General features: G+C 38.5%; 1 long non-coding RNA gene across 1 annotated transcript; it reads right to left on the bottom strand.

The window, feature by feature from the left end:
- Positions 1-4,076: 4,076 nt before the first annotated feature.
- Positions 4,077-11,735, bottom strand: LOC126817771 (uncharacterized). The gene is made up of 3 exons (XR_007679125.2): positions 11,688-11,735; positions 4,994-5,613; positions 4,077-4,388 (listed from the first exon to the last, which is right to left on the bottom strand). It is a non-coding gene; the product is annotated as an uncharacterized LOC126817771 (long non-coding RNA).
- Positions 11,736-13,338: the final 1,603 nt, after the last annotated feature.

Raw genomic sequence — 13,338 nt, 5'->3', positions numbered from 1 at the left:
CATTTCAAGGATAATAGATCAAATTTTTACCGTTGTCAGTCATTACATGACATGTTTGCCCAACCGGGTTTATATGGTAAAGTGTTAGACTTTTTAAAGGAGACAGGATTTTATCATAAATTTTAATTGTATATATATATATATCATTTCATTTTTGTATTTAATATTTATATGCATAAAAGTTGTATTTTATTTTTAATTTTACTAACTGTGATATTGTTTTTATTTATGCATATAATGTTTTTCTGTGATATAATTTAGCCTGTCTTGTAATATTCACCATATGTTTGGCGCAATATAGCCCGGTTGGAGCTGGCGTGCCATAAAACCACATTTCATTTCATTTCCACCATTTCGTAGGACCAGTGTACTGTTGTACCCCCTAACATCATATGGCTCTCTTACGACTTAACGGGGTGCTCTTATCCGAATGATGTTTGTTTCCCAGCCTCTCGGCCCAGGAGGCTGTGGTGTTCCCCTGGGAAGCCTCTCAATAATATCTAAAATAAATGAAACCCCGCTCGTTCTTTTTAAATAGTTACGTGCATGAGCAATGTATCGAGCCGCGGGAAATTGACCAGGTGCTTCCTTTACCGGATTGGTCAAGTGCAAAGATGCTACCCTAGATTTCGACACAGTGTACTTATATGGGCACTACGATTCTAACACATAGGGTTACCATATTTGGATTATCAGACCATGATGTCATTGCCCGACTTTAAACCAGACATATTCTTGTTAGCCGAGTTCTTGTCAGTGGTACTAGCTAACGACGACAAAACATTAACCAGAACCTCTCTACATAACTTAGGTAACCTCCACAGTATATAGACCCCATAGTATTACATATCTTGCGGTTTCATTGTAGTATATCATTCTCTGGTACACAGGTACCATAGCCATATGATCCGCTAATATATGTTGTGGTGTTGTTTTATATGAACTTTTAGTTTCATCAACTTCATCCCTCAACATCATCTGTTTAACATCAGTGTTGTGACAACTTAATCAACATATATAAATATCCCACTGTGTTCTTTTGTCTGTACGTAAAACAATTATTAGAAGTAAAAATTCCTGTTTACGGCCAATATAAATTTCCTGTGGTCTAATCTTTAAACCATGAAATGCTGTTGGATGGATGACATTTAATACAACTTGTAAAAAGTAGGTGTTCACGTTTGTTACAGATTAACACAAGGGGATGTATCAATCTTTGCTAAGAGAAAACCACAGCTGGCTTTGCAAGCTGTGGTTTTACCTGGGCATTTTAGATAAAAACTCTGCTAATTTATTGGCTTTGCCAATGTAACATCAAATGAAGTATAGTGTTCTTCTGAGCAATGAGTCTCCCCCTAATTTGGATGAATATTTAGTGATACCTTAGGCGTATTATAATGGTGATAAATTTATGAATTGTTTCTATTTCGTTCTTTCAATAGTTCATTCGTTCAGTATTCATTCATTCAATTAAACATTTCTATCTTATGTTTCTGTTAATCCTCCTTTTTAATAAGACGTTAAGCTACTAATCCTTATGACAGCTGACACATTAACGAGTTCAATTACTATCTTATTGTTTTATTTTATTGCAATGTCTTTTATATTTTAATCTTTCTGTTGTTGTTCTTAGTCTTTAGTTATTACCGAAGATTCTCACTGCTACAGTATCTTCATCATATATGTGTAGTTATTCTATTTATCATCTGTTGGGGATCACGTGGCTAAGTGGGTAAGACGCTGGCTCGCTAGCCTGGAGGTCGGGTGTTCGATCCCTGCATTGGCCGAGAAAGTTCATCCAGATTTTACGGCGTGGTTTCAGTGATGCAGAACGGAGGGTCTGACAAGGACAGCTGTCTAGTCGTTCGGATGGGACGAAAAACCGAGGTCCCGTGTACATATTGGCGTGCACGTAAAAGATCCCCTGGTAGTTGGAATTCGATATAAGAGTAGGCCGTAGCGCCGCTGCCCCTAGTCGTTCGGATGGGACGAAAAACCGAGGTCCCGTGTACATATTGGCTTGCACGTAAAAGATCCCTTGGCAGTTGGAATTCGATATAAGAGTAGGCCGTAACGCCGCTGCCCGGGCAAAATTTCCCTCATAGCATGGTGTATGCCCGTCTTCATTAGCCCAGTTTAGGAGCAGAACAGCAGGACGTTAAACCCCATTTCATTTCTGTTGTCTGGTTAACATCAGTATTATGACATCTTACTGAAAATATATTATCATCCCACCCACCTTGTTTTGTTGTCCTTGTGGAAAACAAATTTTAAATAATAATTACATGTGAAATAACCATGACTTTGATTTCCGTTTCGAGACCAGTGATGGACGGGCCACAGGGCGTCAATGATGGTGTGGTGTACAACTACTCCCGAACTAAGGCTACATTCCTACAGTAAAAAAAATATGTATGATTATCAAAACATATGTTGATATATTAAGACAAAACGAGCGCCCTTTTTTAAAAAAAAAAAAAACAACAAGATGAGGTAGCTTCCAATAATTTGCCCGCATCACCGGGGAAGACCATTAGGTCTTATGACTAGGTGCAAAATTTAAAATATTGACGGTAGTGTACATTAATGTTCTTGTTGAATAGTCATGTCACAAAAAAGCAATAATTTACAGATTTGCTTTCTGGCTTTTTGTCCGTGATATATTTATATATATTAACCATAATATTTATTATCTATTTAAAACGGAAATAGATTCCGAGTCTTAATTGAAACTTCCCTCAAGGGTCCCTCACATTATAAAAAAACAAACATTGTAAATACAGATATAACTATAGTAACTAGAACCAACCGTGTGTTGGTCTCATGATATTACAATAAACAAGCACGTCTTAGACATCTTCTGTTCAAACCCTGTAGAGCCCGAACATAGAATGGTCAAGGGAAAAAAATATTACATGGTGGGTTTTAAGACCGGAGGCATCAACTAAGTTAAACATAATGTTTTGATGGGCAACCATTTGTAACCATAATTGGCAATGTTGCATATTTGCAACAGCGGGTTATTGAGGGTACAATTCAGACTAGGTATAGCATGAGAAAACCCTCAAATCAAGAAAACAGAATTGATATCGAACAATATTCTTTGATTGAAAATTGAATGGAAAAACGAGACAACCTGGCAACACTACACTACAAATTAACACACTGATTCATGCACTGTAATAAGTTCTATATCAATGACGGTTCTCGTTGAAGCATAGACGAACGTCACACCTTTCCCACGCTGTGTCAGTATAACCATCTTTACACAATGCACATCGCCGACGTTTTTCGAGTTTTATTGGCAAGCGGCTGGCTCGCTAGCCTGGAGGTCGGGTGTTCGATCCCTGCATTGGCCGAGAAAGTTCATCCCGATTTTCCGGTGTGGTTCCCCCTTGTCAGGGATGCAGGACGGAGGGCCTGACAAAGACAGCTGTCTAGTCATTCGGATGAGACGAAAAACCGAGGTCCCGTGTACACATTGGCGTGCACGTAAAAGATCCCTTGACAGTTGGAATTCGATATAAGTGTAGGCCGTAGTGCCGCTGTCCGGGCAAAATTTCCCTCATAGCACACTGTATGGCGTATGCCCGTCTTCATTAGCCCAGTTCGGAGCAAAACAGTAGGACGTTAAACCCCATTTCATTTCATTTCATTTATTGGCAAGCGTCCATAACCATCATAACGGGCATCAGCAGGTTGACCGCGAACCACCCCTGAAGAGTATACTGTCACAGTGTCTCCACTTGGCCCACCTCTTTGTTGGACTGGGACGTGAAACACACAAAGAAAAATCTATTTAATTTTAAACATATACTAAGTAATTCCAATTTACGTCTTCTCTATAAATTTCTAGAATTTTTACCAATTTAGCATACGGTGATCCATTAAGTAAATTAAGGCGAGCCATTACATAACTTATGTATATTAATAATCTGGAAAGATAAAAAAAAAAGACAAGAATCAGATGATGTTAAATGATTTTTTTAAAAATTATTCCGTAATAACATTCCAATTGTTGTCCTCATGTAATTTAACATTGTTTTTTTTTTACATACAAACTTCTTTTGGGGAGTAATTACTTTGCCTAGAAATATCTACATTTCGTTTAATTTTTACATAAAAACTTCTTTTGGGGAGGGGAGGTATTACTTTTTCCTAGACATATCTACATTTCGGTTAATTATTATTGTAGACTCGATCTTTTTCCTCTCTATCCGTTTGAACCAACACAGTGGCTGGCTCTTTCACACACGCCGTCTAGTAGCTTATCAGCGTCGTTCATGATGTCCATTATACATTTGAGTATAACATATGTCTCTTGCGTTGTCGCAAAAGAAATCAAGCCAGCTGTGGTTGTCAGTAGAACTCTAATGTTTTTGATATTCCTGAAGAAAAATGAAAAACTTAAAGATACATAATGGAAGATTAGATAAAGAGCTGTCCGTTTTCTCTATATTTGTTAAAGAACCCACCCTCCCCACAAAAATAATGTTAAGATATTTAAAAAAAATAAAGCACCGTTATTCAATCACTATAGAAAATTGAAATACACCACTTGTTTTAGATTGCACATACGTTACCGATACAGTCGTTCGCTCGGTTAACTATAGTTAAAGTTTTTTTTCGATTGCAAGACTTTCATAATTTCATTTAAAATGGAACGGTCTGAACACTATATATAGATGAGAGTAGCCAGGTCTGGGTGGTTTATTTTTTATTTGTAGTCGTACCCTTTTATTATCTCGCACATCGAAATTTGCCCTAACGGTATCTAATATCTGTATGATTAAATGTTCTACCCAACTCGAACGGCGTGTCCGTCTTTATAATCTCCAGTTTAAGGACTTCAGAATGGATATTAAATTTCGTTGAGAAACGCCTTTCCACAGATAAGTTTTACTAAATCTTGGTTTCCTCCACGACCCACTTGGTAATTCTTAAATAAGAAAAAAAAGTTATCTTTGTTACTTTAAAAAAAAACCAAACAAACCTGGGGGTGTTAATAATTCATGAATGTCGTATTCATCATCATCAGATTCCTTCCAAGTACATTCTAAACAAAAGTTGCTCTTCACCCCATAACCTAAACACAATCCACTCAATAAATCAATCACCAGACCAAGACCATTTTGAGATGAATATCCACGCCTGTGCCACGAGAAATCATAAGACACGTCAATATCAGAAATGTTATCATCAGCAGCATTCCCTAAATTCTCGTACAGTTTTTTCACAATCGTTGTAGCCGTCCTAATGGATTCCTGACATTGTTCGAGTACACATTTACGACTCGCGTTAGAAATTTCCCAATACGTTGACTCGGACATACACTATGTACCTAAAATTGCAGCAAACTTCTGAAGGCCCGCGTAGCCTAAACCTAGTTCATAAAAAAAGGAACACTAAAAGGCTGTTTATTTCGAAATAGGAGTGCTCTGATGGCTCAAATTCTCCAGTTTCATCTTTTTCTCTGCACCTTGGAGAGCTATACGATTTCTCAGCTGTCTCATAACATGAGGAGCACTGCATTTGTAGTTCAGTAGAAAATCCCATGTGTCGACCAGGAACAATAGACATTGCACAGTTATCACATGTTGGGCACTTGAAATTCTGAAAAAGTTTGTTTATTTGAGTCAAGACAGCAATCACATAAGTTCTCTGATTAGGAGCTTCCTCCAGTGTCACTACAAGGGGTGTGGCATTTGGCAAACCATGTTGCCCTGGGCATAGGCGTACGGGGAAATTTTTGACTGGGGGGGGGGGGCGGTGGTGGTTGGTGCCCAAAAAATGTAGTTAGGTTCTTAGTATGTTACATAATAATCATAAATTCGCTGTTAAATTGGACACATTCAAGAACGCAATATTATTTTATACAACTTTTACAAAGTACAATTGTGTGCCCAAATTTTCCTAGCATTTAGTGCCCAAAATGGGGGGGGGGGGTGGCCGCTCGTACGCCTATGGCCCTGGGTTAACAATAATGTCGGAATAATACGATAACTTTCGCTTTGAAGTCGAAGCAACCGGAACATCGATATCTGCTTTCAGTTCCACATTCACATTATCATCAGAATCAGGTTCCATATTTACCGTTTCTTTACTTAGTTAGACCATCTTGATTCAGCACCTTTAGCAGCACGCGCTTTGAGATTTTCCTTTTTCCGCGAACAGATTTACGAATAGAACCGAGCTTTAGGCATTATTTATTTTGAAGAAAGTCTAAAACTCTGTAAACATACCAAGCCAGTGGCAATGCGAATAGACCGATATACGTAAATCCCCGTATGTAAATAGGACGTTCGACCAATCAAATAATTACTATGTAGTCACGTGATACAAACGGGCCAATGAACCGTCGGATATGAAAACGAGGCCACTAAACACAGGAATTTCTCAGCAATAGAAGCTTTGTAAAACTCAATTTCATTGGTGAAAATATGTATCGCGTCATCGGGAATCTACGTGAATAAACAAGTCTTCTTCCGGTACCAAACAATCATGGCGGCCGATGTATATTACTTAGCGAATTTTAGCGTGAAAAATGCCAATTTTTTACAAATTATGGACAATACTCGACAAATAATAGAAATATTGACCACAGACATAACCGTTTTAAAATTATTTAGGTAGGTTTAATCAGTAAATATAGACTTTGAAGGTGTTCTAGACATGTTAATGTATTGAAAAACACAAAATTGATTTGGTTAATATACTATTCAAAAAAAGTAGGGGATATTTGATTTTTAAGTGTTATTAAAGTCACCTAATGAAACTGACGAAGAAACAAATGACAAAATGAAATGAAGTTCACATTCATCGATTTATTCCAAATGATCGTTAGACTAAGTAAGGCACAGACTGACCATTATAAGGGTAAAATGATACCCGGGGTCAAACAGCAAAGGTACCACAGCATCACAACCAAGTCAGTAACGGGTAAATCCTCCTCTGTTTGCCAAACAAGCATTGATCCGACGTGGCATACTCCTAATGAGACGTCTAAGGTCATTTTGGTCCAGATTGTCCCATTCCTGTTGCAACGCAGCAGCAAGTTCTTGGACATTGGCAGGACGTTGTTGACGTTGACGTAACCTCTGTCCAAGCATGTCCCAGACATGCTCGATGGGGGAGAGGTCGGGACTCAGTGCTGGCCAAGGTAATGTGGTGATGTTCTGTTGTTGGAGGTAACCTGTAACGATCCTGGCCCTGTGACATCTTGCGTTGTCATCCTGGAAGATGAAACGGCGGCCATGACGTCGTGCGAACGGCACAACATGGACTGGCCTGTAACACGCCCTGCAACAACATGTAAAGCCGTTCTTCCAGCAACAGTGATGCCTCCCCACACCATAACAGAACCACCCCCAAATCGATCATGTCTGATGACGTCAACGTCTTGGAAGCGCTCGTTTCGACGACGCCACACCCTCCTACGTCTGTCCAAAAAATCAACAGTGAACCTTGACTCATCCGAAAACATCACATTGCTCCAGCGTCGATTATCCCAGTGTTGACGATCCCTACACCAACGACGTCTTGCCTGAATGTGATGATCTCTCAAACAAGGGATCACGCGAGGACGTCGGGCGCGAAGGTGACCCCTATGCAGTCGATTCCGAATCGTCTGGCCACTCACTCTCACACCAGTGTCTGTTTGAAGACGAGCGCTGATCTGATTTGCTGTGATGACACGATCCTGGGCTTGAGTTGTCGCCCTTGGTCGACCTGAGCGTGGTCTGTCCTGTACAGATTGTGTATCACGGTATCTGGACCATAGCCTGCTTATGACAGACTGAGAAACATTCATCGTCCGCGCCACTACCGCCTGTGTTTTGCCGATCTGTAGCATGCCAAGGGCACGTAACCTTTCATTTTGGGTAAGCCGACGCATATCAAAATTTGTTTTCTGGTCACTAAAACAATTAAACTGATGTTTCCACCCTGGAATTCAATGCCACAATGACTGTAACATTCAAAGTCAGAGTCGTGCAAATCTTGGGTTGGACCCCCATGATGATCCCAAGCATCACCTGCATTCCATGCGGTAGCTATTGGTGCGTTTGGGCGTCACATGTAACTGGAAATGTTTCTTCTGTTAGGTTCTATAGTGACTTTGTTCGTAGTCATTTGCATATTTTAGTATTATGCCCCCAAAATCAAATATCCCCTACTTTTTTTTGAATAGTATATTTTTGTAAACGTAACCGATGTCTTTTAAAAAGGGTAAACTTACCAGATAAACATTCCTTATAAATACAAGGAATTGGCTGACAAGTATGTTGAAGTTTGGCGTTCATTGAGGTAATAAACTCTTGTACTCTAGTAAGCATTCTCGTCGGATGGATGTAAATATTTGGAAATATACTCTCCGCGGTCGAAACGTTTTCTCCTTTCCAGACATTCATTCCTGCCATTAACAAGCCCGAACGAGAAATCATTCGTGTTACCAACAACTGAATTTGTATCATTTCGAAACATACTCGCCTGTATGGCTACAAGCGTACTACCATAATCGAACGCCAATGGAAAGTCCAGCGATATCTATTTTTTGTCTCCAAGGGAGCTTTGACAATGTTGGACCGTCTGCAACCGTATTTATGTCTTTCGGCCAATAAAATTGGAGCCATTGTCAAAAAGTACCTGAATCGGTTTCCCACGGTGACTAACGGATCTTGAGAAGGCTGAAATAAAGCTGTCTGTATCCAATCCCCAGGCTATCTCAAGGTGAACGGCCCTTGATGCAAGACATGTAAATAAACACAAATTTCGTAGACCACCACAGGAAGTGCCCTTTTGCAGGAACTCTTTGAAGAGTAGTGTTCAACCAGAACCCCACATATATGAAATAGAACATGCAACCGGTTGCCCCTGTATCTAGGCAGTAGACCCCGTGGCAAATTCTCATTATTAAAGAAAGTTATAAAGCCCCTTGGATCACCTTTTCCATCTTTGTACCTCATTTTGTTAAATGAGAGTACAATGTTCCCTGCTATGCAGTCTTTGCCCCACAATCCCTTTTCTTGACCCTCCTCTTCACACTCCTTTAAGGCAGCTTTGGATTTCGTGGCAATGGAGTCAAGGGGGTGAAGATGGCAATTTAGTTCGTTCAGTTCTTTCCCTCATTTATCCTCGACAATCCTCACAGCGGCACAGCTATCTGTCATAGTATTGGCAATATTGTTGATCATACTTTGCTCCGAATCCTTCTCTTCCCCTGTGAAATACATATGGACACCAGCAAGATTGTCAATACAATCAATAATATGTGTACTGTAATCCTCTGCTGTTCCACCCGGCAGTTCATCAATAGCTACCACATAACAGTTCTCTTTGGTCGTAACATGGATACTGTTTATGTGGTCCCCCACTTGGGCTGTGCCATCAAAACCCAAGGTGTTGTTTTCATTGGCAAGAATCACTTCAGCGGTTTGCAAATCAGCAATGCCCCCTAATTCCCGAGTCATTCTTTCGACGGTAGTTCTGTGTGGAATATCAGATAGAGTTAAACCACAACGCTTCGCAAATTTTGAGATCAGGTGTGGAATGTTTGCAGTAGGCACTTGGTCAGAGATGGCGTCGAAGACAATCATGCGCATGTCTACATCGTAAACTTTCCCATTGGCCTTGGACGACTTTATTGCTTTCTCATATTCGTCAATCTTCTCTTCTAAAATAAGTTTTTCATTTTGAAGCGCCACTATCTCATCCTCCTTTTCCTTGCACTTGTGTATAAGATCTAAGAGTTCTACTTCAAAGGAACTGTCAGTCTGTGACCTCTCCTTTGACTTCTTTTTCCTATGATAACTCTTCAACGCTGAGTGTCTTTTGTTCAGAGACCAGTACTTAGCCCTTATGTTCCCCACATCATCATCATTACTGCCCCCTGATGACAATTTGGCTTTTAGTAACTTAATGTGGGCATTTTTTCGATTGATTGTTTGATTTAGTGTTTTGATTGCTCGTTTTTTCTTTTGCTCCACTAGAATGTCTCTTGTTGTATCCATCTTTTCTATCTGCCGTAATTCTTTTAAACTATTTCGCAGCCTTTTACAGTTCACACATTTGGCAATCTGCCGCGTTTTGATAGGCGAGGCGGTGGGAACAGATTTGGTGAGGCGTGCTAATGGCGCATCCACGTCCATGGGAACATCAGAGTACTGTGGCCTGGACGAATCATCCTGCTGCATGCCAGGATCCAACACAAATGAGACCTGACAAATGGTACAGAATTTCTGGTATTCATTGGGATCCGACGGTTTAGTGAATTTTTCTAGTGTCTCTGCAACAATCCTTTTTATTCCTGCGTCGAGGTAGCGAATGATCGATTCTGTATGCTGTGTATCCTGCGATGTAGAAGGTATATGTGTGAAAAGTTCCTTTTGTGTTTTTGTTCGGCTGCGATCTCCGCTGGTTACGTAAATGTAAAGAACATGTCCCTTCACAAAATCCGAGGAAACAGCAGGCAGTGTCGAATAGTTGTCCAAGATGTGCTGCATGCAAGCAAAATAAGAATACATTCAACAGCAATTCCCAATAATAATGCATTGTATATACAGAACCTATATGTCACTAAACATCTCTATAGTTGTTACTGACAAGTTAAAATTCCATTTCTAGACATATCGTTCTTATCACAGATCTCTCTTAGTGACAGATTTAACTAATGGGTCCACACAATTTTAAAAAGTTATCAAGGGCAATAATTCCAAAAGTAATTATCAGCATCTTCATCTTATGAATTTAAAGTCAATCGGATGATAACTGTGGTCTCTAGAGCATCTAGAAGATTGTGCAAAGTGATCAAGGGCAATAACTTTGGCAGTGATTATTGGAAAATTACTGAAAATCAATAGGCTTCTTCGTCTCATGACCTTAAACACTGTGTCTTGGATGATTGTTTATGTGTGGTGCGGCCCTCCTGCACTTACTATTTAGACTGTAGAGGGGTGACGGCAATATAAAAATTGAACTTACATCTTTCTATATTCTCAGAGTTGTCACTGTAAATAAAATAAGATATTAGAATGATTGAAAGACTTTCAACATATGCTTCAATTTCTTAAATATATATGTTGACAGGTATGCTCTTTGAAGAAAATTGAAAAATATATTAAAATATAGGTTGCCAGGCCATGCAAAATACAGCATCGAAATCGTCCCAACAGTCCATGAAGGTTTTCTCTTGTGCATTTATAAAGAGTTAAGAACACCAACCTAAAAAGTAATTATTGGAAATCATTAAAATTGGTCTTTTCCTAGCGCCTACATAAACAATCAATTGATAAATATAGTCGCTATCTGTAAAATCAATCATCAGAAATCAGGGAAATGAACAGAAAAGATTGACAACAATAAATGTTGACATTTAAATGTACCAGTAAGTGTATAATAAGAATCAAATAAAGAACAACGTCATTTAACTTGATTAGTTCTCTTGACTTATAATTGATGATGATGGGGATGATGTTCGTATGTTGATTACACACAAACGAATATGGTAATTTTGTAAAAGGTAAAAGTTACTCAATACATTGGTAAAACGATACATTTATGCAGATAAAATAAGCAAGATTGATTACAAATTAGGACTTTTATTTCAAATATCATCTTTAATATACAACAGAGTAACCCATCGATCAGTGTGAAAAATTAACAGTAAAATTAAACTCAAATTAATAATTGACCTCATTTCTTCATTATTTATTCCTTCAGCGTTAATTTCTTCAGTATTACTTTCGTCACTTGGTGTAAGCTTATTTCTAAATGAAAAAAGTTAGTTCAGATTTACTTCGCTTTAATGTAACCTCAAATATATACAACCAAGAAAGTCAAAGAATCAACATAACATTCAAAGAAGACTTTGCTATAAAAATTTGATTAAAAGAGAAGGAAATAAAGGTGTTCTTTGTCTGCCAATGAAATTATTTTTAAGCAGTGCTGGTGGTATACAGAACTTGTACTACACTGAAGGTGGCATTTGAATCTAGTGTATTAATTATTCTAATAGGGGCAGCCAATCAATTAGCTACTATGGTAGGTACAGGTAAGTAGAATGTATAGGAGTGTGTCTGGAGCAAAAAACGATATCCCATGGTTGTGGATAAACGAAATGCTAGGTTAGTTCTGAGTTCATGAACTCTCGTCAGTATATAATAGTTTTGATGTCATAGCCAAAATCCCCCTCTTTTCTACCCTATATTTCTGCGGTGGGCAAAGCTTAATTTGTCATTAAATTCCTTTATTTTCTAATCAATAAAGGAAATTAAATTAAAGCAGTTTGCTTATTTATTAATATAGACCATGTTAACCCGTAAATTCACTTAAATTTCCACTAAAGGTCAGCCCGTTGTCAGTCAAAGGTCATCTGGTGATAACACAAAAATCATACAAACCTATTTGGTTTAATATTAAAATATTCCTGTGCTGATTTGATTAATTTAACCAATTGTTCCTTTTTTGCCCGTGGTTGTCCTCCTGTAAATATATATAAATTTACAAAATGTTCAAGCATAATTAAATGTTTTCAAATCTCAATTAAGGGGCAAAGGGTTTTGTATGAATAGTGGAGGATTTGAATAATTCATGAGAATAAAACATCTATGTTTAAGTATCTTCATCTAAATTCTTGTTACACTGTACTTCTGGAATGAGTTAACATCAAATTTTAAAGACAGTAATATTAAGATGCGGAAAAGTTTATTAGCACTACAATTTCCAACACAATTTCTCTAGCTAAAGCTCAATTATAACATGCTTAAACGAAAAGAAGTGCTTTTCAAATAGTCAACCTTTTAAATGCTTTCAAGATGATCAACAGTATTTACTTCAGCGTCTGTAAATTCATTTAAGAATTGAATGCTGAATTATATGGTTTATGGATGTATTAACATCACTTGGTCGCGAGGTTAAATTCAATAAACTTCCAAAATTCCAAACAAGTATGTGTACTTAAAAGCATTGATGTGCAACCGCTTGTTTGGCCATATGGGACTGTTTTTGAGAACAGCGTCATGCTTTTCTGATTCTTCTTTTATCTCTGTCTGATCTGACATTTATCGGTATATAACTTTCTGTTTTTCTCTTTACGAAGGAAAGCTTCCTTTGTTCCTGGGGTGACTTTTTCCTCTCTCTGTAACTGTTCGCTCTTTCAGCGGGTGTTAGATGCATTCTGCAACGGAAAACATTATGAAATAAGTGCAGGCGAGGGTTCATCCTCCTTGCCTCAATCCGAAGTTGTTGGGATCATTCCTAACACGTCCTCTCAGAATGGCAAGGGGTCATCTCCCTCGCCTCCCCTTGAAGCTGTTATCCTTGATTCCAGTTCTACTGGATCAG

This window comes from Patella vulgata, chromosome 1, assembly GCF_932274485.2.
Source record: "Patella vulgata chromosome 1, xgPatVulg1.2, whole genome shotgun sequence".
Taxonomy (NCBI): Eukaryota; Metazoa; Mollusca; class Gastropoda; family Patellidae; genus Patella; species Patella vulgata.
The sequence above is the reverse complement of the archived record's forward strand: the minus strand, read 5'-3'. Positions and strand labels throughout refer to the sequence as shown.